Source organism: Capsicum annuum, chromosome 2 (genome assembly GCF_002878395.1).
Source record: "Capsicum annuum cultivar UCD-10X-F1 chromosome 2, UCD10Xv1.1, whole genome shotgun sequence".
Taxonomy (NCBI): domain Eukaryota; kingdom Viridiplantae; phylum Streptophyta; class Magnoliopsida; order Solanales; family Solanaceae; genus Capsicum; species Capsicum annuum.
In genome coordinates this window covers 22,610,413-22,633,933 of record NC_061112.1, presented here as the reverse complement: position 1 = coordinate 22,633,933, position 23,521 = coordinate 22,610,413, and the positions used below count along the sequence as shown (strand labels likewise).

Sequence of the window (23,521 nt, the reverse complement as noted above, 5' to 3'; positions counted from 1 at the left end):
ATGAGGGGTTTTATGGCTATGAAGTTGAGGGAGATTGCGGAAGCTATGAAAATAGCCATGATCAGAACTTGGGCAGATTTGAGAGTTACGGTTTTGAGGGAGAAAATGAGGTGAATGAAGTTCCTATTGGTTATGGTGAATTTGGAGATGATGTAGGGCCTTGTGATGGATCTTATGATGACGTTGGGGCATGTGCGGAGTCTTACACTTCTCACACCAAACCAAGATTTAGTGTTAGGTATAACCCTTTCGTTCGTAAATCTTATGAGAGCTATGATGAGAGTGCACTTAAGGAGAGTAAAGATTCATATTCTCCACATTGTAGTACTTCTTATCAAGGTTGATATAGTATGAATGGTTATACTAGCTCTAGCGAAGGTTGTCCAACGAGAAGAAGAGCGTACGCATCTCCAAAATCGAGGGGTACTCATGTGCCTTACAATGTTGATCCAAGAAGGAGTGTACATTTTGGAAAGGTGACCATTTGTGGGATATCAGGCTACCTCATTGTGTTAAATGATAGGTACTATAGAAACTACATCCTTCTATCCATTATTGATTACTTGGGGTTGTTTTGCGAGCCTTTACTTGTACCATAATTTTTGGATGGGTTTAAGGTTATTGAGAAGGTTAAACTTGTCTTCTCCCAATTTAAATATCATGAGGAGGTATGGTACAATATCCTTTTCTTGACATACAGTCATGTATGCTTAAGTGTTGATTGGTTTGCACAACATAAAGTTCCAAATGTACAAAATTTGCCTAATATTGTAAGAGACCAATGGAAAAATTGCCTCGTGACGTACATTATGCCCGGGCCATAAAGAGAAGTGTTCACCTACTCTAATTTGAATGATGATGAGAGATAAAATATTGAGAGGAGTAAGGGTGTGAAAAGTGATAACCTGAGAGTGAAAAAAGAAGAGGTTGTGTGGAGCGAAGTGAAGGGATTGCCACCAAACCGAGCTAACATTATTTGTCCTTCTATTTCTAAGGACATTTGTGTAGGTACCTATATGGAAAGTGAATGAGAGCAATTCCAAAGTGATGTTGTTTCCTAAATTTGTGGAGGATCTTCACAACACGGTAAAGGAGATTCAACTCAATGATAATTGTGTGGCTAGTAGCCCATTCAGTGTGAGTGGTAGCTTACTTACTTGTGAGTCTAATGATCCATTGCCTTTTGTGGATGATGTACATGTTGTGAGTATGGATACACTAGTTGATACTATTGATGACCAAATTGACTCTTTTTGTAAGATCAATTTATGTTCACCTAGTGTTGAAGCCTATATGTTGAACAGAAGTACATCATCTTGTGTAATTGGTGTTGATCAACCTATTTATGAAAATTTTCAACCACTTGAATATGTGTGTGATATGATTAATTGAACTCAAGTGAGTGAAGTTTTTGAAAAATTTGGTCAACAAAAGGGGAGTGAACTCCAGAGCTATCCTTGGGACAATCTTATGCTTGAAACTGCTTTGAAACTTGATATTGATCTCTTAGAGAGTGAGAAACTTGCTTGTTCCAAATCTTTCCGTTGGTTGGATCATGCACTTTTTAGGTATAATGTCTTATTTGAAGATGATATAAACATTCCTAATGAGCCTAGTAGTGAAAAAGATGGTATAGTTACCTTAGAGGCTATACCCTATATGTTAACCCACTATGGTGTGACAACATTCCTCCTAAAGATGGAAATCTCTTCTTTGAAGATGAGAGTACTCTTAAGGGTAAGGAATGTATAGTCTTGGAAGTTACTCTTTCTTCTAATTTGTGTGACTTTATTGTTGAGAGTACTCATGGTGATGATTGGGAAACTAGTAGTAAGTACACACATGAGGGTACCTTAGTAGAAGTTTACTTGAATAATACTTCTCTCTTTTCTCTATTTGTTTTTTATAATATGTATGCTATTGTAGAGAGTATGTCATTTAGTTTGGGTAGAGATCTTGGGAAAGGGGAGTGTTGTCTAAACCCATGTCTATGTCCACTCTTCCCATTTGATCCCGATGCCAAATATGAAAATGGTGATGTTGGTGCACCCAACTTGTCGCTTGGTCCCCATGACAAACAGTCACTCTTGGTGAATCTCACAACCAAATCCTTTGTACATCTTTCATTGAGTTTTTAATATTCCCTTCAAAGGATCCTTGGTTATACTTCAAGTATGTGCCGCTTTGGTGTGATGATGTTCATTATTGTGCTAACCCTAACCCTCATTCCATGAGGATTTCGTGCTTGATTGTCCTTTCTCTAGTTTTACAAGGTACGAATTAGAGGTCGAAACCATTCCAAGAAGGGAAGGATGATACAAGTCAATGGCCGCCTTAGCTTTCGATGCCATCATTCAAAGTCACTACGTGAAGAGTCAATCTATGGTAGCATGAAGGGCACGGGATCATACTTGGAGGGGTTATTTTGAGCATGCCACTAAGCAAACACGAGTGTGGAAGATTTCTTGGAGCCTTAAAGACTTAAGGACTCTCGGGTTTGGACCCCACTTGTTGGTTCATGGTTTTTGTTTCCTTTATTAAGGGTGTTTTGGTCACTTAGCCTTAAGGGAATTTTGGTCACTTAGTATTAAGGGCATTTCGGTCACTTAGCCTTGTCCAAATGACACTCCATGGCCATCCCTCCCCATTAAGGGCATTGGAGTCATTTTGTCTTTCATTATGTAATAAGAATATATATAGTATCTTTTAGGTCTTCTCCCTTTAGTTGCTTAATGATGAAAATATGAGATATTGAAAATCCTCTCTCTTGAGAGTATACCACCTTAGTGTAGTTCTTAGTTAGGGCTTGGATTAGACATTGTAGTTTAGAGCTTGGAAAAGCCAATATTGTTCTTTGCTTGGAAACGGTGAATCTTGAGGTGAGTTGATTCCCTTGGCGGTCACTGCTAGAGTGTTGTGTTGTTGTTACATTCATTAGGGGTTTTTGAGTTTAATATACTCTTTAGTTCCTAATATTTGTAATAATCTATGTCTCTCTATTTATCTTTACCTTTCTTGCAATTGTGTTAGTATTTGCATCTTGTAATCATTTGTTCTTGTTGAATCCGAATCGTGTGTTCATCTTGTTCTGGTTGTATTGTTGATGTTTTGGTGTTAAAACACCTTGTAAACTCATGATACTTGTGTTGTTGTTGTTGGCTGAAACTAGCACTCAAAGGGGTCCTCGGATTGCTCTCAATTTATGGACTATTTTGTGTAGTTTTTGTGCCTTCCGTGGTGTTTCTCATATCATGAGTATCAAAGAAAACCCAAAGAATTTGCTAAATTACTGATTTCTCATTTTGAGAAGCTTCCACAAGGTACCGCGTGATCAAAATCACAATCTACTCATCAAAACGAGAATAATGATACCCATATTGTACTATTGTTCCAAAATTACGTAAAAAAACTCCATATAGGGCCCCATTTATGAAAATCGTTTTTCTTAAACTAACTCAACAACCCTCTATGCTCAATGAATATTTCTTCTAAAAAATAAGTGAATTCCAAGTTATAATGGTGCTAAAATCAAGACACCAAACTTCTAGGGAGTTTAGGGAAAAAAAAAAAAGAGAATTCTAACAAGAAATTAATGGAAATCACCACAAAATTGATGGAGGAATGAGTAAATAATCTTTATCCAAGCCTCAAATTACCCACAAATGCTATCCCCAATCTTTCCCATTTTTAGGGTATAAATATCTTGGAAATGGATTAGAAATGGTGAAAAATAGGCGACATGGGATATTTATACCCTTTCCAGATACACAGGTATTGCATAAACAAACTTTGGGTCGCTTATGCGATACCTGGCTATCCGAGCAGCTGTCCCTTACACGATACCGGCTATGCTTCCAAGATTTACGAGATAAAAGTGTTGCATACGCGGTACTTGCTGCTGGTTGGCAGATCGCTTAAGCAATCAAAGCTATCGCAGACGCGATGCACCAGCACCAGCTAAGACTTGGTAAACTTTCAAGTCTCCGCCAACTCCTCGGGATACATTCAAAATCCCGTATACATAGATAGACTATGCTACATTATTAATTTTGATGCTCCGGACTCAATGGCGCAGTCAAAATTTCCATCGAAGGTTGTTTCATTAAAAAGTGGGTCTCACACTCACTTGCTATTTCTCTTAACTTTCGACCAATAGCTCAAAATAATTTTGGGTGCCTCGAGACCTGATTCAAGGGTCCACCTAGCTAAAATCAATATTCTGGAGCTATTGGAATAGTCAAAATTAGAATACGAGATCGTTTAATTGAAGTTTTTACTTGGTAGGTAATTTGAATCAACAAAGACTTCAAAATAAAAAATTGGCTCTAAAAAATAAATAAACTACTCGGTAACCGAACTATCAGTTCTAGGAAGTTATAAATGACATGGGGCGGCTATAGAAAATAATCTGAAGGGTCATTATAATTGTATTAACCTATTACACAATTGTAGCATATCAAAAAAAATTTTCCCCCCGTAATACTCATGTTCAAATTTAATGAGGCTAATGGAGGACACTCTCCCTCTGGTAATGTTACGTGTAAAATATCATTTTTATGTTTAAAAGTGTTTTTGTAAAAATATTATTTTTGTCAAAACACTTCTCTTCTTCACATGTTCTTCCTCCTTCACCATATTTTCTTTTTTTCAATTCTTTCTTCTTTCTTCTCCATCATTAATAAATTAAAGGAAAATAGAGATATCTGAATAGATAAGTAAGGAATAATAAAAGAATTATGGAGTATATAAGCTATTGATGGTGGAGCATCAATAGGCAGTGGCAACACCATTGTTGTCGGTAAAGCTAATAAAAATTTTCAGATTTACAAAATTTCTAATATTCTATAAAAACAATTGATACTTAAGGATGAATATCTGAAATTTTATTGGTATTCTTTGTATCTAATGTATAAGATTGTTTGGGATGAAATGTCACTTTGGTGAGCGTATGTAATACTCTAGTGGAAATAGAGTAGATAAACAAAAACTTATTAATTTTTGATGAATTTTCAAAAAGTTTAAGCAAAAAATTATGAATTTTATGCATAAACATCACTCGATTTTTAATGAGGACCTATTATATTTTGCAATGATTTTTTTCGATGGCCTTTTCCGTGGGTTGACTGATGAATTTAAATAAAAAAATTCAAACTTTATACAATAAATCATGATCTTTTTTATGAAAGTGGTGATCTTGATCATTCTTTTTACCTCTTTCTTATTATTCATCTTTATATATGGATGTAAAGAATTAAAAATGCTCCTATAGAGATAATGATCTACTGAACTAGAATAAAAATTAAAGCAAATAAAAAAGTCTTAAGGAAAGTGGGGCCCACAAATAAAAAGATAAAGAAGAAAAAGAATTAGCAAAATCAATGTATAAGAAATTATTTTATACTAATGAGAAGAAAAAATATTTAATTATATAATGACCAATAAAGTTGTGTAATGTGTGCAATTGTCATTTTAAAAGTGTTCTTCTTCTTTTCACGCACTTAGGAAGATGAAGGTGCTTTCTTTGCCACGTCACATTCTAAGATGGTACTAATATCACTTTCGACTAGGTTAGAGGTGTAATTGATCACTAGATTAGTTTGAGTGTGAATTCAATTTTTCAGAACAACTTCAGGGTACATTTTATGTCTTTTTTCTTTTCACTAACGTCTTGTCTAACTTATTAATTTTATCCCTTTTTACTTATAATTATAATTTTTTTTGTATTGCTACTTTTTCCTCCTTTCAGTTACATCTGCAGATGTTGTAAATGTTGTGATGTGTTACTGACTATGTTGTTCTTTTTTCTTCAAATCTCATTTTATGGCAAAGTGATATGATACTTTCTTGGGGATTGTTTTATTGAAGTATAAATTTTTTCGAAAGGTGATTAATATTTGATAAATAGAAATGATTATTTATTTCATTATCTATTCTCTTTAAGAATTTGCATTTCTAATTTAGGATTGTAAAATGAAATAATGAGTATTTTTTGATAATAAGCTATGTAACAATAAAACATATGAGCTGCAATGACCACCACTGAAACTTCCACCAGCAACCCTCCGACGACCCCCTCGTCCCCTACAACCCACAAACTTTTTTACGCACATACCCTACTATGTAATTCATCCTCTTCCATATCTCAATGTTTTGACCAACAATATGACATGTCTGATGAAACAACTTCGACTACCCAATCCTCCGACAATTTCATTCCTCTGTTTGCTTATGATAAAGAATGCATCTACCGGCATTGGACGCAATCCGTCATTATCAAAGTCCTCGAATACAATATCAATCATCAAACACTCACACGCAAACTCCAACAACTTTGGAAACCTCCCGAGCCTCTTTTTCTTATTGACTTAGGTGACAATTTCTCCCTAATTAAATTCACCAATACAACAACTATGAACCTCGCACTTCATGGGGGACCTTGGTTCGTATTCAACCACTTCATCTCCGTTCGAAGATGGGAGCCTAAATTTTGTACGTCCACAGCAACACTCATGTACACAGCCGTCTGGCTACGATTACCAGAACTACCATCAGAATTTTACGACTCTAAAATTCTTTAACATGTGAGACGAAAGGTCGGTAAACTTCTTAGCGTGGATATCTGCACTTCTACCCAAATAAGGGGCCGCTATGCTCGAATTTGCGTCGAAGTACCGTTAGAAAAGCTCCTCTTATCACATGTTTACATCGGAAGCCATCGCCAACTGATCCTTTACAAAGGGGTCCCACTGCTATGCCTCTCCTGTGGCCATATTGGTCACAAAAGGCAAGTATTCCCCTACATAACTACACAGACTTTGCTGCTACTCTTGCCGAAAATAAATTACTAAAATTGACACAAGAGTGTCCTAACGCGGATCGACCATGCATCCAGTACCCCAGCCCCATACACCACTATCGACAGACTAAGATAAGTGGCACACAGTCAATTTTCATCGTCGGCGACCTGCAACAAATTGACACCAATAGCCAACCACTGATAGAGGAACTTAGCCAGCTGCGAACCATCAGCGTGTGAGTCTACATGCACCAGCTGGGCTACCAAGTAAGATCGATAAGTCAGGTATGCTCCCCCAACCTCACTCCCATTCAGTTCGAAACTACCCTTTGACCACCCCCATTCCTAAGCGCCAACAATCTTTGCCTTTGTCCGCAATAAACGTAATAAAGCCTCCAGTCCACTTTATGGACCTTGATGCTCCACTTTGGGCCTTGACCCATTCCCAGCCCACCAAATTCATTCTCCTCCTAAGGCAGCCCAATATATTTCTGCATCAACCAACCCATTTACAATTAACAAAAATTCTCTTCAACCTTCTACATCCGACAAAATTTTAACAGCAGACACTCATCATTTTAATACCACCTAGTCAAACTCTCAAATTTCAAATTCTACTGCATGTACTCCACAAATTAAACCTACTAGCAATAGTGATATCCTACATGTTGACCCCAACTTTCAACAGTCTTTTGTCCACAAGAAATTACCTAGTACACGTGAAGACTCTCTCACTATTGAGCCTCTGCCTTCAGCCAATACCGACTTAGATCACACGTGTTCTACATCACCACCTCCATGCCCCACTCTTTTATCTACCTCTTTCCCTTATCCATAAAATTCTAGTTCTTATAACCAGAATACTACTTTTACTTACACCCATGCAAGAACAATATATACTACCGAATCTTCCCACATACACCATGCCAAATCCAACGATGCCTCTGACACGCCATATCTTCTTTAGTTACCTCATGTCAATAAGCACCACTCCATCTCCTCTATAGACTGTCGACGAGAGACCCGTATTCATAACCTAATCTCTTACGAACAACACGACTCCTCAGTCATGGTTGGAGATGAGTCTCTAGGACCACTCCCCGATATACACAATAACCATAAACAATGAGGAAGTAGTGGTCTATATCCAAAATCCATTGAACATTCCTTAAATTGTGACGGAAGGATTTTATACTGCTATGAGCCTTTACGCTCAGTACCAAATGGCACTGGCACCAGCTCATGTCCAGATAGGCCCATTCCCGATTCCCATCACTTACCCCCCCCCCCCACTGGATAGACCCATATGCACCGCTGCTATCTATGATGTCCAACTTAATTACAGACCTCCTATTTTATTCGTTATATCTATCCCTGATTGTATGGATAAAATTGGAATGGAACCTTCACTATCCTCTATCGACTCCCCTACTGAATCTTTCTCCATCTCTGAACTCACCTCTATAACCACTAACTTCTCTGAGTTTAGAACCTCAACCTTTTTCTTCAGTATCTCTCTCACTACAATACCAATAACTTCTCACTCCATAAGAAATATCCGCGGTCATAGCACAAATGAGAGAGATGAGGACAATCCTAATCTGGCTGGGCGAGTGCCACGTCTCCATGCTTAAAGAGGAATTCAAACAAAAACTTTTTCTCACTGCACCACCCAAACTGAAAGAATGCTACATCAACCCGTACCCCACTTCCAACCCACAAGCGAGAAAGTTTGTAGTCTTAGTCACTCCAACGCTATCTCGGGCACCAAAGTTGAGGGGCCTGGACATATCTGACTCCCCTTCTAACTCCAGTACGTCTATGAACTTTGTCATTTAGAATTGTTGCGGGGCTCAATTTTTGGATTTTCGCCACAACTTTTGTAACATGCATGACTACTACAAGACTACCATAGTAATTCTTATCGAAACTCATATTACTGACCATAGCAACCTTTGTTTGGACTTTAGTTTTAATTCCTTCATTGAGGCCCCCGCTGAGAGTCTTTCTGGCGGTATAGTACTCCTTTGGAATGACTCTTCGATCACTGTTATTGAAATCACTATCACTAATTAGGAGGTCCACTGTGTCGTTCAGGTATCTCCTTCTACTTCTTGTTTTATGTTTCCGACCATCTATCCAAGAAACTCTACTTTTTCACGTCAGATTCTCTAGGATAATCTTATTAAAATTTCTTACGCCTGGGTGGGCCCTTGGTTGGTCGGGGGAGATTTTAATGACATCACCCATTCTTCTTAAAAGTTTGGCAGTCGACCTATTAATAACACTTGTTCTTCCCACATGCTTGACTGCTTCAACACGTGCAACCTCATGGACCTTAGGTTCCATGGTAGTCATTTTACTTGGACCAACAAACATAACAGATGCTCGTTGATCCTAGAATGACTTGACTGGCTCATGGCAAATTCTGATTGGCTTACACTTTTTCCTGAAGCCATAGTGCATCATCTCCTACATACCTTCTCCGATTATTGCCCTCTTCTTCTCTCTTTTGAAAACAAGGCATGTTCATTCTGTAACATTGTTTTTATTTCGATGCAATATAGTTGACCCACCCTGACTTTGCAGCATTAATACAGCAATCCTGGAACAATAATATACCAATCAAATGTTCTATATTAGACTTAACAAATCCCTTAGTTGCTTGGAGTAAGGTTACTTTTGGGAATATTTACCGTCAAAAGAAACTTCTCTTAGCTCGTCTAGCGGGACTTCAATCTTCTATGCACTATCCCACCAGCTATTTTCTATAAACTCTTGAAATTGACCTTATATCTGAGTATAATCATGTGCTTTGCCTCGAAGAAGAATTCTAGAATTTAAAACCTAGGATCCAATGTTTATGGGAAGGAGATGCAAATACTCGTTTCTTTCACCTTTTCACTATCAAACGACATCATCGTAACCGCATCACTAGTCTTCAGACCGATAGTGGTAAGTAGACAACTGACCCTCACCATATCGAATCCATTAGTTCATCCTACTTCACCAATCTTTATACAACTAGCCAAGTCGACACCTCTAACTCCTCCCCCATAACAACTTGTAACTTTATCTCTGAAATGGATAGTCTTCGACTGGAAGGCCCTCTAACCGACCACGAGATATATACAGCTCTCCATTTCTTTTATCCAACCAAAGCACCAGGCTTAGACGGCCTCCACTCCTATTCTTCCAATGCTTTGGGTATATCACCAAGAGCTCTATCAGTAATTTTTGCAGCTCTTGGTTTGATAATAGGGTCATCCCTCAAGAAATTAATAACACTTATCTATGTCTTATCCCCAAAAGTCAAAGTCCTTCCACTCCATCCCATTTCTGACCTATCGATTTGTGTAATACGATTTATAAACTAGTGAATAAGTGTATAGTTAATTGCATCAAACCTCTCCTTACTCCACTCATCAACCAATATCAATCAGCTTTTCAACCTAATCGACGAGCATCCAATAATGCCATAATCGTGTAAGAAATTCTCCATCACTTTCATAAATCTCGATGCAGATGCTCTAGCATGCTTCTTAAAATAGATTTGGAAAAATATTTTGACAAACTTGAATGGGGTTTTATTCATCAAACCTTATGCTTCTTTCACTTCCCAGATAGACTCATTCGACTTATTATGTCCTGTGTCACTATGACCCAAATTGCTATTCTCCTCAATGGCTCCAAATTGGAATTCTTCACACCTTCGAGAGGTATTAGACAAGGTGACCCTTCGTCGCCTTATCTTTTTATCCTCTGTATGTAAATGCTCTCCCATAGTATACATCTTGATGTAAGTTGAGAGCTCTAGAATCCAATCAAACTCACACCTCACTCTCTCCCCCTATCTCATCTTTTCTTCACTAATGATATTATCCTTACTAGCAACATCACCCCTTCCAGCTGTCAAACTATCCGTGATCGCCTTGATCTTTTCTCATCAATTTTAGGCCAATCCATAAATTATCTTAAATCCTGAATTTTTTTCTCTGCATTAGCCTCACCGACTAATAAAGCCCTTGTATTTAGGGGTGGGCATGGTATGGTATATACCGAATACCAGACCGAAACCAAAATTTTTTATACTGCGGTATGGATGTTATGGTATTTGGTATGGTATTTGGTAGAAATTTTAAATTATTTTGGTATTTGGTATGGTTTTGGTATTTATGCAATAAATACCAAAATACCGTATACCGCACCAAAGTTTTTAAATAACATACAAAACCTACATATATATTATATTTAAGATTATTAAATATAGTTATATATCATCCATTATCCAATTGAACACAAAAGTAACATTTATTAAGAAATAAATATTTTGGGAAGCTTATTATTTAGGAGTACTATGCTTAAGTTTAGGTAATGTTATTCAGAGTTTGCATCTCCCACTATTCAATCGTGATTGAAATGTTCTTTTTGTGTAATTGATTAACAAAGATAGTTGTTAGTCTAATATGATTGAGACGTTTTTAAAATTTAAAGTTATAGTTTTTTTTATGAATATATGTAAGTAGAAATCAAATAAAGTATGGTTACTGAATTACCATACCGTAAAATACCGAAATTGAATTTAAAAATATTGAACTATACCAAACTAATTTGGTATGCTAATGGTATTTTTCTTTTAGATATCAAAAACTGAAGTTACCATATCGAAGTTTAAAATATCGTACCGTATCGTACCATGCCCACCCTTACTTGTATTAAGTTCCTTCAACATCCGTGAAGGCAGCAGCTTTGGAAAATATCTCAACTTTCCTATTACACATGGTCATCTTAAAGTTTACCATTTTTAGTTCTTTGTGGACTCCGTTTGGCTGCGCCTAGCGGGTTGCAAAGCTAAACACCTGACCCTGGCAGGGCATCTCACTCTTATCAGTACCACCTTGAATACAATAACGAACCATGTGATGCAATTCCATAACATTCCTACTAGCATACTTAACACGCTAGAACACTGTGAACATCACTTCTTAGAGGACTCTAACCAACAAAGAAAGAGGCTTCACCTTCTAACATGGGACCAAGTTACCCAAGTCAAAGCCAAGGGAGGTTTGGGAATCCAGCGCCTATGACCTAAAAATGATTCTCTTCTCGCTGCTACTTCTAGGAGACTATTCCAGAACCTACAATCTCTCTAGTCATCTTTCCTGATTTCTCTCTACTATGCCTCATCTGGTTCCCAAAGATGAACTATCCCGTCTATAAGTTGGAAAGATCTCCTTAAAGGATGGAATATCTGCCAACTGGATTTTGTTTAGCATATCCGAACTGGAACCAATGTTAGATTCTGGACTGACCCTTGAATTGGGCCAAAAATACACCTACGATCTTTTATTTCAGGGCCTTTTAGAACCTCTGACGACCAGCGAACAGTCGAATCTTGCCTTCACAACCATACATCTCTCTCCTTTAATCTACCATCTTAGATTCGATACCTAATTAACACTCATTACTTCTCCCAGGACCCCAACACTAATAAGGGCTACGACCAGATCATTTGGGGCCTCACTCCTACAGGTAGATTCACCGTTAGATCATGTTATCATGCTCTTACTCTAACTCTCTCCACCCCAGACCATTATACCTAGATTTGGAAACTTAAACTCCCCCCTAAACTCCACACTTTTCTTTGGCTAATCATTAATCAACCCTTACCAACATCTGTGTATCTTTACCACATCGGAATCCTCCAATCCCCCATTTGCACAACCTGCCACTTTGTACCTGAATTTATTGACCATATATTTTGCCACTGTTCTGCTGCCAAAGCTCTTTGGCACCAACTTCAACTTCTTCATTAGATTCTATCATTGCTAGGTTCTACCTCTTCTGCACCATCTACTTGGCTCAACTATTTACTTTATAGGCACCATTTACCTTCTCTTGTGTTATCCATACCATCGACTATCTTCTTCTCCTTCCTACTCTGGTATCTCTGGTTAACTCGAAATAAAAACACATTCAAAAATGCCAAAATCCAACCTTCACTACATGCAGTTCTTATGCTTAGTCGTGAATTTTGCCACGCACGTCAGCTTACCATCTCAACACACCATCCCAACAGACATTCTATGACTCGAACACTACCTACTATCGATCCTAACACTATCTTTCTCCATATTGATGCTTCCGATCCCACTATATCTGCTCTGGCGGGGATCGGTGGGGCTCTCAGAACCCACTCAGGTGAATGGTTATTTGGTTTTGTAGAATGTACTCCTGAAATAGATATCTTTCTCTTTGCATTATCGTAGACTCGGTACAGGTAATAGAGATCCTATTTGATCCACTTCTTATTTACTCATATTTAATTGATGATTGTAGGTCCCTCCTAAAACTGCTCCATGATCCTCTTATCTACCACATGTACAGGGAGTTCAACATAGTAACAGACAGTTTGACAAATTTTGGTACATCAATCACGGGAAGTGATATCACATTTTGGTTTGAAGCTCCTCTTTTCGTACGTAAACTACTAGATATAGATAGTGAAAGGTTTAGTAATAATAGGTTTCATCTTGCTTCCCCATTTCCCTACCATCCTCTGATTTGTAATGCAGTTCTTCCTGCACCTAGTACTTCTAACGATTGTGTTTGTAATAATGCCTTCGGGCACCTCCCTGTACTGTTTTAATATATACTAGTGTTAATCTTGTTTACCAAAAAAAACAATTAAACATACTATATACTTGCATAAAATGTTACCATACTTCGCTATGGTAAAAATAAGAGGAAGGATAAACATTATTACAAGAACCATTTTACTTTAGAAAGCTAAAGAAGAGAAAAGTAGAAGAAATACAGTTATTCACATAAATATTTTTTCATATTAATTCAAAATTAGATAAGTTGAAAAATATCTCATTTAGCTTCATTTTCTCATTGCTATCAAAGAAATAATAAAGGAAATATTGTATATCATTAAGTGAATACAATTTACTCTTTTTTTTGCTATTTATATATTTGGATGAATATAAAAAAAAATTATTTTTAAGCATAACAAGCTCTTTCTTAACCATACGAAGTGCACAAAAAATTCTCTAAGCAATATATAATAATAAAGGAGAATGCAGAAGAGGTGATGTGGCAACTCTCAATGGCTTCTATTCCTATTTTTCTTTTTTTTTCTCTCTTTCTTGTTATTTTTTCATCATTTTTTCTTATTTATTATATTTAGAAGCTCATGTAAAGTCAATACTAGAACAAACGTAGAAAGTAAATGAAAGAAATGAAGGGTCATGGCAATTAACATCGGCGTCAGTTACCACAAATTTAAGAATTAATTTTTACCTTACCCTGTCATTACATTGCATCTGAAATGTATTTTCATTCTCAGAGTGAGAAAGACAAGCCTCTCTCGACTGCACCTTTGTTTTAGCGAGTTTTGACCCACACGCCAATGGAAAGCGAGGATCCATCCCCACCAAACCCTCCTGGAATGGACGATAGCCAAATGGCAGCTGATCCAAATACCAAAATATCGTATAGTGATAAAGTGAAGGAATACAAATACTCAAGTTCCAAATCCTTCAATTCCCTCTTTGAGTAAGAGGAACCACCAAATACTTATCCACAAGAATACGACTAAATCCCTTTAACCACAGAAGAAAAAATCTGAATCCACAACCCATGGAAATTCCCAATCATTATTAAGGTATTTAGCCAGAAACTAAACCATCAATACCTAAAAATTAAAATCACGGATCTATGGAAAGTAAAAGAATATATTACCTTAATAGATCAGGGGATTGATTTCCTTAAGGTCAAATTTAGCATGAAAGACGGACAAAAAAGGGTTCTACAAGAGGGACCCCGGTTTATTGTAGGGTCCTTCCTGGCGGTTCGCAATTAGAAACCCAATTTCATTCCCTCCGAAAAAAATCCAATCCACTACGGTTTGACTTTGGTTACCTCAGTTACCCATAGAGTTTTAAGATCTAACAATTCTTAAAAATACAGGGAGAAAATTAGGGAAATTAGTCAATATCAAAGCATGCACATCTCCAACTCTACGCAGTATGTATGCTAGGGTTTATGTACAAGTCCCAGTAGAGGTCCCGATAAAAACAACTATCACAATTAGAAATCATTAACATACCATTTTGTATAAAGGGGACAGGTTTCTTTGCAAGGCTTGTAGTCGTTTGGGTCATACAGCCGGAAATTATTAATATTCAAAAGTACAAAACCATAACCTGGTGATCATGACTCCAACCCCCAACAAAGGAGGATCAACCACAAGAATGAAAAATTGTCCAATTCAAGCGAGGGAGGAATTAGAAACCAATGGATAAGTCAAGAGAGGATCCAACCCCCCACCCCAAAGTAACATCAAGGTCAATCTCTTTGATGCTCAATCACGTAAGTTTTTAGAGACCCATAACTTCCAATACCTTTCATCTTCATTCTCTCTAGCTACCTCGATCAGAGACAATATAGGGCCAAAACCTGAGAAGGTCAAGTTGGGTCACTCACAAGCAGACAACAAAAAGCTTGGGCTAAGGGTTTCTAACCCAAGCCCAACTAAAAAGTGGCTTATTACTTGGTAGCTGCCTTTGGGTCAAAAGATATTCTAGCCCAACCCACTCACTCCTCTCTTAATTTAATTGGGCTAATTAACCCAAAATAAAAACATGTTATTAATAATAACTTGGTGAAAGACCCCACCTTCAATAAATCAAAAGAGGCAAATCCAACTAATAGTGGTTATACCTCAGATTATGCTCTAAACTCTCTAAGTGGTTTTCCTCGAGATTCTAATTCCTCCTATTTTTTTCACTCAAATAGTTCTTCTTTTATCAATCAAATTGAAATATTTGATTTGAATTCTAAGAAAGTAATAGTCATATCGATAGAGGAATCATTAGGAACTAGCTCCACAAAAAATAACCCCTTTAATATGGTTACTTATTGCACTTTCTCCTCTATCTTACCAACTCTTATTCTAGAGTCTCACAATCTCCCTACTCTTGATCATAATGTCCTTTCAACCTCCAGTAATGGAAGTACAGCTAGGAACCATCACACTTATAACAGAACCATTTCCATTAAGCCACCAATCTACACCATGGCTAGAGATGGTCCTCTTAAATCAAGTTGTCCCCTTCAGAGTCCAAATATAAGGGAAATAATACATTCTGATCATCTAGAACCCCCTTTACTTAGCCCAGCTGATCATGGAGGGTTTTTACTTAGGATTAGAGAAATTTGGTCAGAATATATGAAGGACAGTTTTGATTGGTTTTATCAGCCAACCCTTTCAAGGGATCCTATCTCTAGAGACACTGGTAGTAATTATAAACTAAGCCAGTCTCACTCTACCCTTTATTCCTCAGAGTATTCCAGGAAGGCTGGAATCACGACCAACCTTTGTGAGGGTCCCTCAGGTCCCCCTACATATATGGACCCTCGGCCTTTGAATTAGAACCTAGAAATGACAAGAGGAAAAAATTCTAAACTCTTAGAGATAAAAACAGTAGAGAAATCAATTTGATCTTGGAATCCCTCAAAATACCAAGATCAGAGGTACTTGTACTAGAAAGTCAGTAGCTTCGAGGATTGAGGATGCGATAATTGAAATAGAAATAATTCTCCTACCACAAACCTTAATAACGTTCAGTCTAGAGTCTTTCTACCAGAGACAAGGAGCCCTAACTATTGCTTCAGAACCAAAATATCCCCCATGAAAATGAAAATTAAGAACACAAAATCTTTTATTTTCCACCCCCTCTAGAGAAGGGGAAGGAGATTCTTTTGGAACCACCCCCACAACCAAACAAGCTCCTGATGAACTACATATTATGGAATGATAGGGGAGCCCATAGCTCTGAGCTTAGGTGAAATTGTAGGTCAATGGTGTATATCCATAAGCTATCCATTCTTACCCTGCTTGAAAATAAAATGAGTGGACATTAAGCTATCCTTGAGAAGTTAGGATTTTCTAACAAAATTTAATACCCGACTTCTGGAAATTCTGGAGGACTTACCATCATGTGGAGTGACAATAACCTTTACATCACTAATATATATTTGTCCCAGCAGACCTTTCATGTTTCATTCTAGGTAATTAACCCTTCCTCTTCTTGGTTTTTTCTGTTATTTATGTTAGCAGTAATCTAGATTTTAGGAAAACTCTTTAGAATTAGCTCATGGATTTTGTTAAGACCATTAAACACTATCCCAACAATTCTTGGATGATTGGGGGCCTTCAATAAAGTCCTAAAAGCTTCAGACAAATATAGGGGAAATAGTGTTAAATTTCAGAGCTAGCCTATGTTGCAATTGTCTGAATCAATACAACCTAATGGATCTTGGATTCAAAGGTAGTAAGTATACCTAAACAAATACGAGGTATAGAAATAGACATGCCCTTATCATGGAAAGACTTGATAGATGTCTAGCTAATGCTTCTTGGATTGACCTCTTTCCTGAATCCTCTGTGACCGACCTCTCTATGACCCACTCTAACCACTATCCTCTCCTGGTGGATCTCACCAAAGAGCATACCATCTTCTCTAAAACTTTTAGAATGGAGACTATGTGGCACTCCCACCCAATTTTCCCTGCTATGATTAGGAACTCTTTTGAAACATCCTTTGATCTTACCTCTATTATTAGCCATTTTGAGTCCCAAATCAAGACTTGAAATAAGGAAATATTTGGGAATATCTTCCACAGAAAAAAAAATTCTGGCCAGGCTAGCTAGGATTCAAAAGTCTCCCAACTACTCTCATAGTCCTTTCCTCCATGCCTTAGAGAAATCTCTCTCCAATGAATTCAGTAACACTCTTAAGCAAGAACAAGAATTTTGTATGATGAAATCTAGAATTAGTTGGATCACTGAGGGTGATGCCAATACTAAGTTCTTTTATACATCTACTCTCAATAGGAGAAGGAGAAATATAATCAAATCTTTAACTGATGATTTTGGGAATTGGTTCAACATCCAGCAAGAGTTTTCTAATTGCATCCTTACCTACTACAATAATCTCTTCTCCAATGAACATTCTAGTTTTTTTTTTCAAATTTCAGGAAAATGCATCTAGTCATGGATCTATCAATGCTGAGGACTACCCTAGTAGATGTCATTCCTTTAGACCAGGAAATAAAAAGGGTTGTTTTTTTCCTTCAAACCTACTAAAGCTCCTAGCCCTGACAGTTTATATCTTCTCATGTACTAAAAATATTGGGACATTATGGATGATGTAGACCTTCTCAGCCAGAATCATGGATAAGAAAGTCAATAAAACCTACTTATTTCTTATCCATAAAGGTACAACTGCCACTACTCAAAAGAATTTTAGACGTATTGGCCTTTGTAACACTCAATATAAGAATATTACTAAGATTATTGCCCTCAAAATTAAACCCTTTCTGAATGTTCTAATTAATCAGAGTCAATAATGGTTTCTCTCCAATAAGAGAGTTTCTAATCATGCTATAGTAGTTCAGGAATTCATCTTTTACTTCTATAAAATGAAAGGGAAAAAGCCAATATGATCCTTAAAATAGACTTAGAGAAAGTTTTTGATAGAATTGAATGGTTTTTTATTAGACAAGCTCTCCATTTCTTCAACTCCCCCCTTTTCCGACATTACCTCCCATATTATGTCTTGTATCAATACATTCTCCATATCTATCTTTATCAATGAGACCATGACTTATTTTTGTAATCCTTCTAGGGGCATAAGGAAAGGAGACCCCATATATCCATACATCTTTATCTTATGTATGGAAATCCTTTCCAGAAGGATTGATTATGAGGTGGATCTTATAAAATGGACTCCCATATCCACCAGTAGGAAAGGTCCTAAGGTCTCCCATCTCTTATCTGGAGATGACCTGATCTTTTTTGCCAGAGTAGATAACACAAACTGCCAAACCACCATTAATACCATGCATAGCTTCAGTTATCACTCTGGGCAAAGAATAAACTACACCAACTCCAAGGTAATTTTTTTCAAAAACTATAATTCTGAAGCAAAGGTGACCTTAGCAATTAGCTTTCCATCAAATCTAGGGATACCTTTGAGAAATATCTGGGCTTCTCCATCTTCCATAGTAAACCTTCCAACAGAGATTTCCAATTCATTCTAGATAATCTCAACACCAAACTGGCAGGATGGAAGACTAAATTTCTCAATATGGTTGGTAGAACTACCCTGGCTTAATCCTTCTTCAACAGCATTCCCAACAATGTCATGCAATATATATATATATATATCCCTACAAAATCCAAAAGTTGATTGATAGAGCCCAAAGAAATTTCATCTTGGGCTCTACCCCTAAGAAGAAAAAATACACCTGGTTAACTAAGACACACTTACCCTTCCTAAAATACAAGGTGAGCTGGCCATGCATAGAACCTCTACTAAAAATGAAACCATGCTTAGTAGTTTGGCCTAGAGATATTTTAAACATCTAACATGTTATGGGCCAAGATGCTTAGCTCAAAATACTTTAATACTAGAAAATCTTGTAGGCATAGCTGCTCTAAAAACTAGAAAGTCTCTACAAAGGCTGGACTATTTATAAGAAGGCCACCGAATGGATTTTTCATAATGGTTCCTACATTAATTACTTGATGGTACCAATGCATTCCAAGTCAGCCTCTATTTAAAGAGCTTATCTCTGAACCTCTCAAGAAGAATGACCTTAAAACTACCCTCTATGATATCTGGCATAACAACTCTTAGAATAGAAGACCTTTCCATGCATATAACTCCATCCATAAAGATATCATCGAAACCACCTGCTTTTCTAACACTAAGTCTAGTAAAGACTTTCCCATTTAGAGGCTTACTGCATCTGGCTTCTTTACCAGTGCTAATGCATACTCCCTCATCCGTGGAAACAGACATAAGATTGCTAATAGAAGTCAAGGACAAACAGGCTTTAACTAGATGTGGAAATGCCCTACCCCCAACAAAATCAAGTTTCACATGTAGACCCTTCCCATAACCGCCTTCATACTGCTCTAAATTTGTATAACAAGGGTATAAATATTAATTAAAATTGCAGCTTCTGAAACCATCACTCTGAGGATTCTAATCACATTTTTTTGTGTGTACAATTTTTTTGGTAAGTAACAATATTATTAATTACCAAAGCGTTCAACTCAAATAAGTACAAAGAAGGAAAGGGAAATTACTAATCTACTAAGCACTAGTTGATATCCATAACCCAAGCCTAGTGAGAACTATAACTATCAAAACAGAGTTCTAAGCGACTATATCTATGTGACTACCATTAACTTGGATAATAGTTTTTTTTTGTTTAATTTGGGCTTTTATTGATAATCAAAATAACTTTTGTATTAAATGGACCAACCCATTCAATACCATAAACACAAAAACACTAACCAAAACAAAAAATGATCTGATCCACTAAAAAGACCCGGTCCAAAAAAAATTACACATATATATAAATAAGACTAGGGTTTCTAAAATGGGATAAGTCAGCTTATTCAATACTCTTAGCATTCCGCCTCCTTTACAATGGCTGACTTTGAAAATCTTCAACTTTTATGTTTTTTCTCTGGGACATAAACATTGTGCCTTGGATTTGCTCGAACATCTACATGTCCATCTTGCAAGATTAAGCTTACCTTCTCATCTACTTTGTTGGTTTTAATTTTATGATTTTTTTTATGCTTCTTGCTTTCTATAACCAAATCTTTCTTGTATAGTTAGAGAAGGGAGAGATATTGTAAGAAGCTCAGACCCACAGATGACTGGATGATTTCAAAATCCCTAGCTGCTCAAGTTAAAGATCTGACCTCTGGACCCCTGATCTACTAAGAGTCCTATTTTTGTTGGCTGTTGTAGATAGGCTAAGTAGTTATTTTCTCTTTTTGTATGCCTTCTGACACTGTAAATATGATGCATATGGATAACTTTGCTGTAGCACCTCCAGTCTTTCTATGTTTTGGATACTGCTAGCCTTAAGTATGAACATTGGTGCTTATCACTGTTTAGAATCTTTCTACCCATGCTTGGTATCTGTTGGAATATTATGTATGTAAAGGACTCTTCTTCCAAAAATATATTGGCCAAGTAATCTTCTAATTAGTTGCCTTCTCTATAGATATGAACTATCTGAACTTGCTTTATAGCTATTAATTGCCATATTTCCCTAATTGTATCTTATAGGTTCCATGGCATCTCTCATTCCCCTATTAACAACTTATGCGTCATTAATGAATCTGTCTGTATTATCACTTTGTCTTGCCCTAATGAATTGTTATGTCTTGTTGCATTTAGAATAGCCATAGCCTCTGCTTCCAAGCTATTTGTATCCTCCATTGAAGCTTCTTCTGCATGAATTAGATCCCCTTTTTCATCTCTTAAGCAAAAAGCCCAAAGTAAATTCTCTAGATGGTCGCCCATGTTAGGGAAATTGCCTACAAATATCATTTTTGTTTCATTTAGGACAAGAATATCACTCAACTTTTTCTATTTTCCTTAAAATATACTTAACACCTCAAAAATCCTCTCTCTCCTACTTGAAATTCCATGTCATTAAAATTTCTTTCTTTTTTTGATAAATAGATCTATTTAACTTATCAAACTTATTTAACTAAAATTTTATCCTAATTCTTATTTTTAAAAATAATACACATGATATACTAATCATTGAAGATTAATTTAATTACACCAAAAGCTTGAATTATTTTATTTGATATGTACTTTTCAAAGTTTCATTTATTTATTTATTTATTTCACCACTTAATAATATTTAAAACTCAAGTACTTACAAAAATTGGTACTCATTTAATTTTTTTATTATTTATTTTATATATCAAAAATTCTTAAAATGTAAAAGAAATAAAATGACAAATTTCATATTTTAGACATTAAATTTGTTATTTATATGAGAATAAAAGAATAAAATCTACTTTTTGGGTTTATACAAAAGAATTTTTGGATTAATATAATTCAAAGATATTATATTTCCTTCAAATATAGAGTAATAGAGAATAAAAGAATATAATCTGTTATTTAAAAGTATTGATGACAAACCTACGGTTTTTTTGTGCCAAACAAAACTCAATAAAAAAAAATTTAATATGTATTGTTACCTAAAAAATTTAATTTGGACATTGATTACTTGAAATTTTTTATGCAAGATAATTTTTGATAAATATATAGTGAAAAAATATCTTTTTGGCAGATTTTTTACAAGTAATTTCCTATAAATAAATCATTAAATTCGTAAGATAAGACATAAATTTAGAAAAAAAGATATTATTTTTAATTTAGTTTCTTCACTTTTTCCTGTGATCATTATATTTAGATTTTATTTTATTATACAATTAAGCACTAATTTATATATGTACTTCATTCTAAATCCATCAAAAGCAAAGATGAATTGATAGAGTAATATTTTAAAAATTCATTTGTAATATTACTGAAGAAGGTATAATTTTGTTAATATTTCTTAAAAAGTTTAATTTGTTTCAAGACTACATAATTTTTTCTTTCCTTCAAAGAAGGTGATTTTATTTTTTTATTCTCAAATAAATCACAAACTTAATGTCTAAAATATGAAATACATCATTTTATTTATTTTACATTTTAAGAATTTTTAGTATATAAAATAAACAACAAAAAAATTATTGTACCAATTCGTATAAGTACTTGTATTTTAAAACTATTATTAAGCGATGAAATAAATAAGTAAATAAAAGAAACTTTGAAGATTACATATCAAATAAAATAACCTAATCTTTTGGTGTAATTAGATTAATCTTCAATTATTAATATATCATGTGTAATTTTTTTATAAAAAAGAATTAGGATAAAACTTTAATTAAATAAGTTTGATAAGTTATACATTTATCAAAAAAAAAATTAATGACATGACATTCCAAGTAGGAGAGAGAAAGATTTTGAGATGATAAATATATTTTAAGGAAAAAAAAGAAAAGTTGGATGACATTCTTGTCCTAAATAAAACAAAAGTGATATTTGTAGGCAATTACCCAAATATGGGTGACTATTCAGGGAATTTACTCAAAAGCCCAAGAGCTAGTCCCTGGATTACCTTTTGAAACACCATCAGTATTATATTTCACCCAACCAATCTTTAGTGGCTCCTATAAAACTGATATTGCTTTGATTCTAGGTTTCAACTGGTTAAACTAATGTAAAATATGTGGCTATTGAAAAGGGAACTCTAACTTTGGTTTTCTAACCTTAAGAAGCACTCTCAAATGTATGGTTACATTGAAAATCAGCCTAGATAGTGATACACCTTTTCCTTCATATTTTAAAACATTTCTTCTTCTCCATAAGTCCCATATAATAATCCCTGGTATGGCTCTGAAATAAATTCTCTCCCTTGGATTAACCTGAGCATTCCACCAAGAAAATATTATATTTCTCAAACTCAATCCTTGTATGTTTATACCTGTAAAAAAAGAGAAGTAGTACCAAGTCCTATTAGCATAATCAAATCTTAGCAACACATGAGACACAGTCTCTTGTGTTGAATTCTGGTAGCACCAATATTTGAAGGTCCCTCAACTCCTCACCTCCTAACAGTAGCATCAACTGAAACCTTTCCTCTCTATATTCTTCACATAAAAAAGATAATCTTAAAAGGTAAACCCTTTATCTAAAGCTGTTTGTAGAAGTCATTACTGTCTTCTCTATGTCTGACATAATACCATGCTGATTTGACACTAAATTTCCCATTAGCTTCAAGTGA

At 35.7% G+C, this 23,521-nt stretch overlaps 1 long non-coding RNA gene across 1 annotated transcript; it reads left to right on the top strand.

Moving 5' to 3' along the window:
- Window positions 1–11,654: 11,654 nt before the first annotated feature.
- LOC124895928 lies at window positions 11,655–21,319 on the top strand. The gene is made up of 3 exons (XR_007052123.1): window positions 11,655–12,997; window positions 13,136–16,873; window positions 20,499–21,319. It is a non-coding gene; the product is annotated as an uncharacterized LOC124895928 (long non-coding RNA).
- The last annotated feature ends 2,202 nt before the right edge of the window (window positions 21,320–23,521 follow it).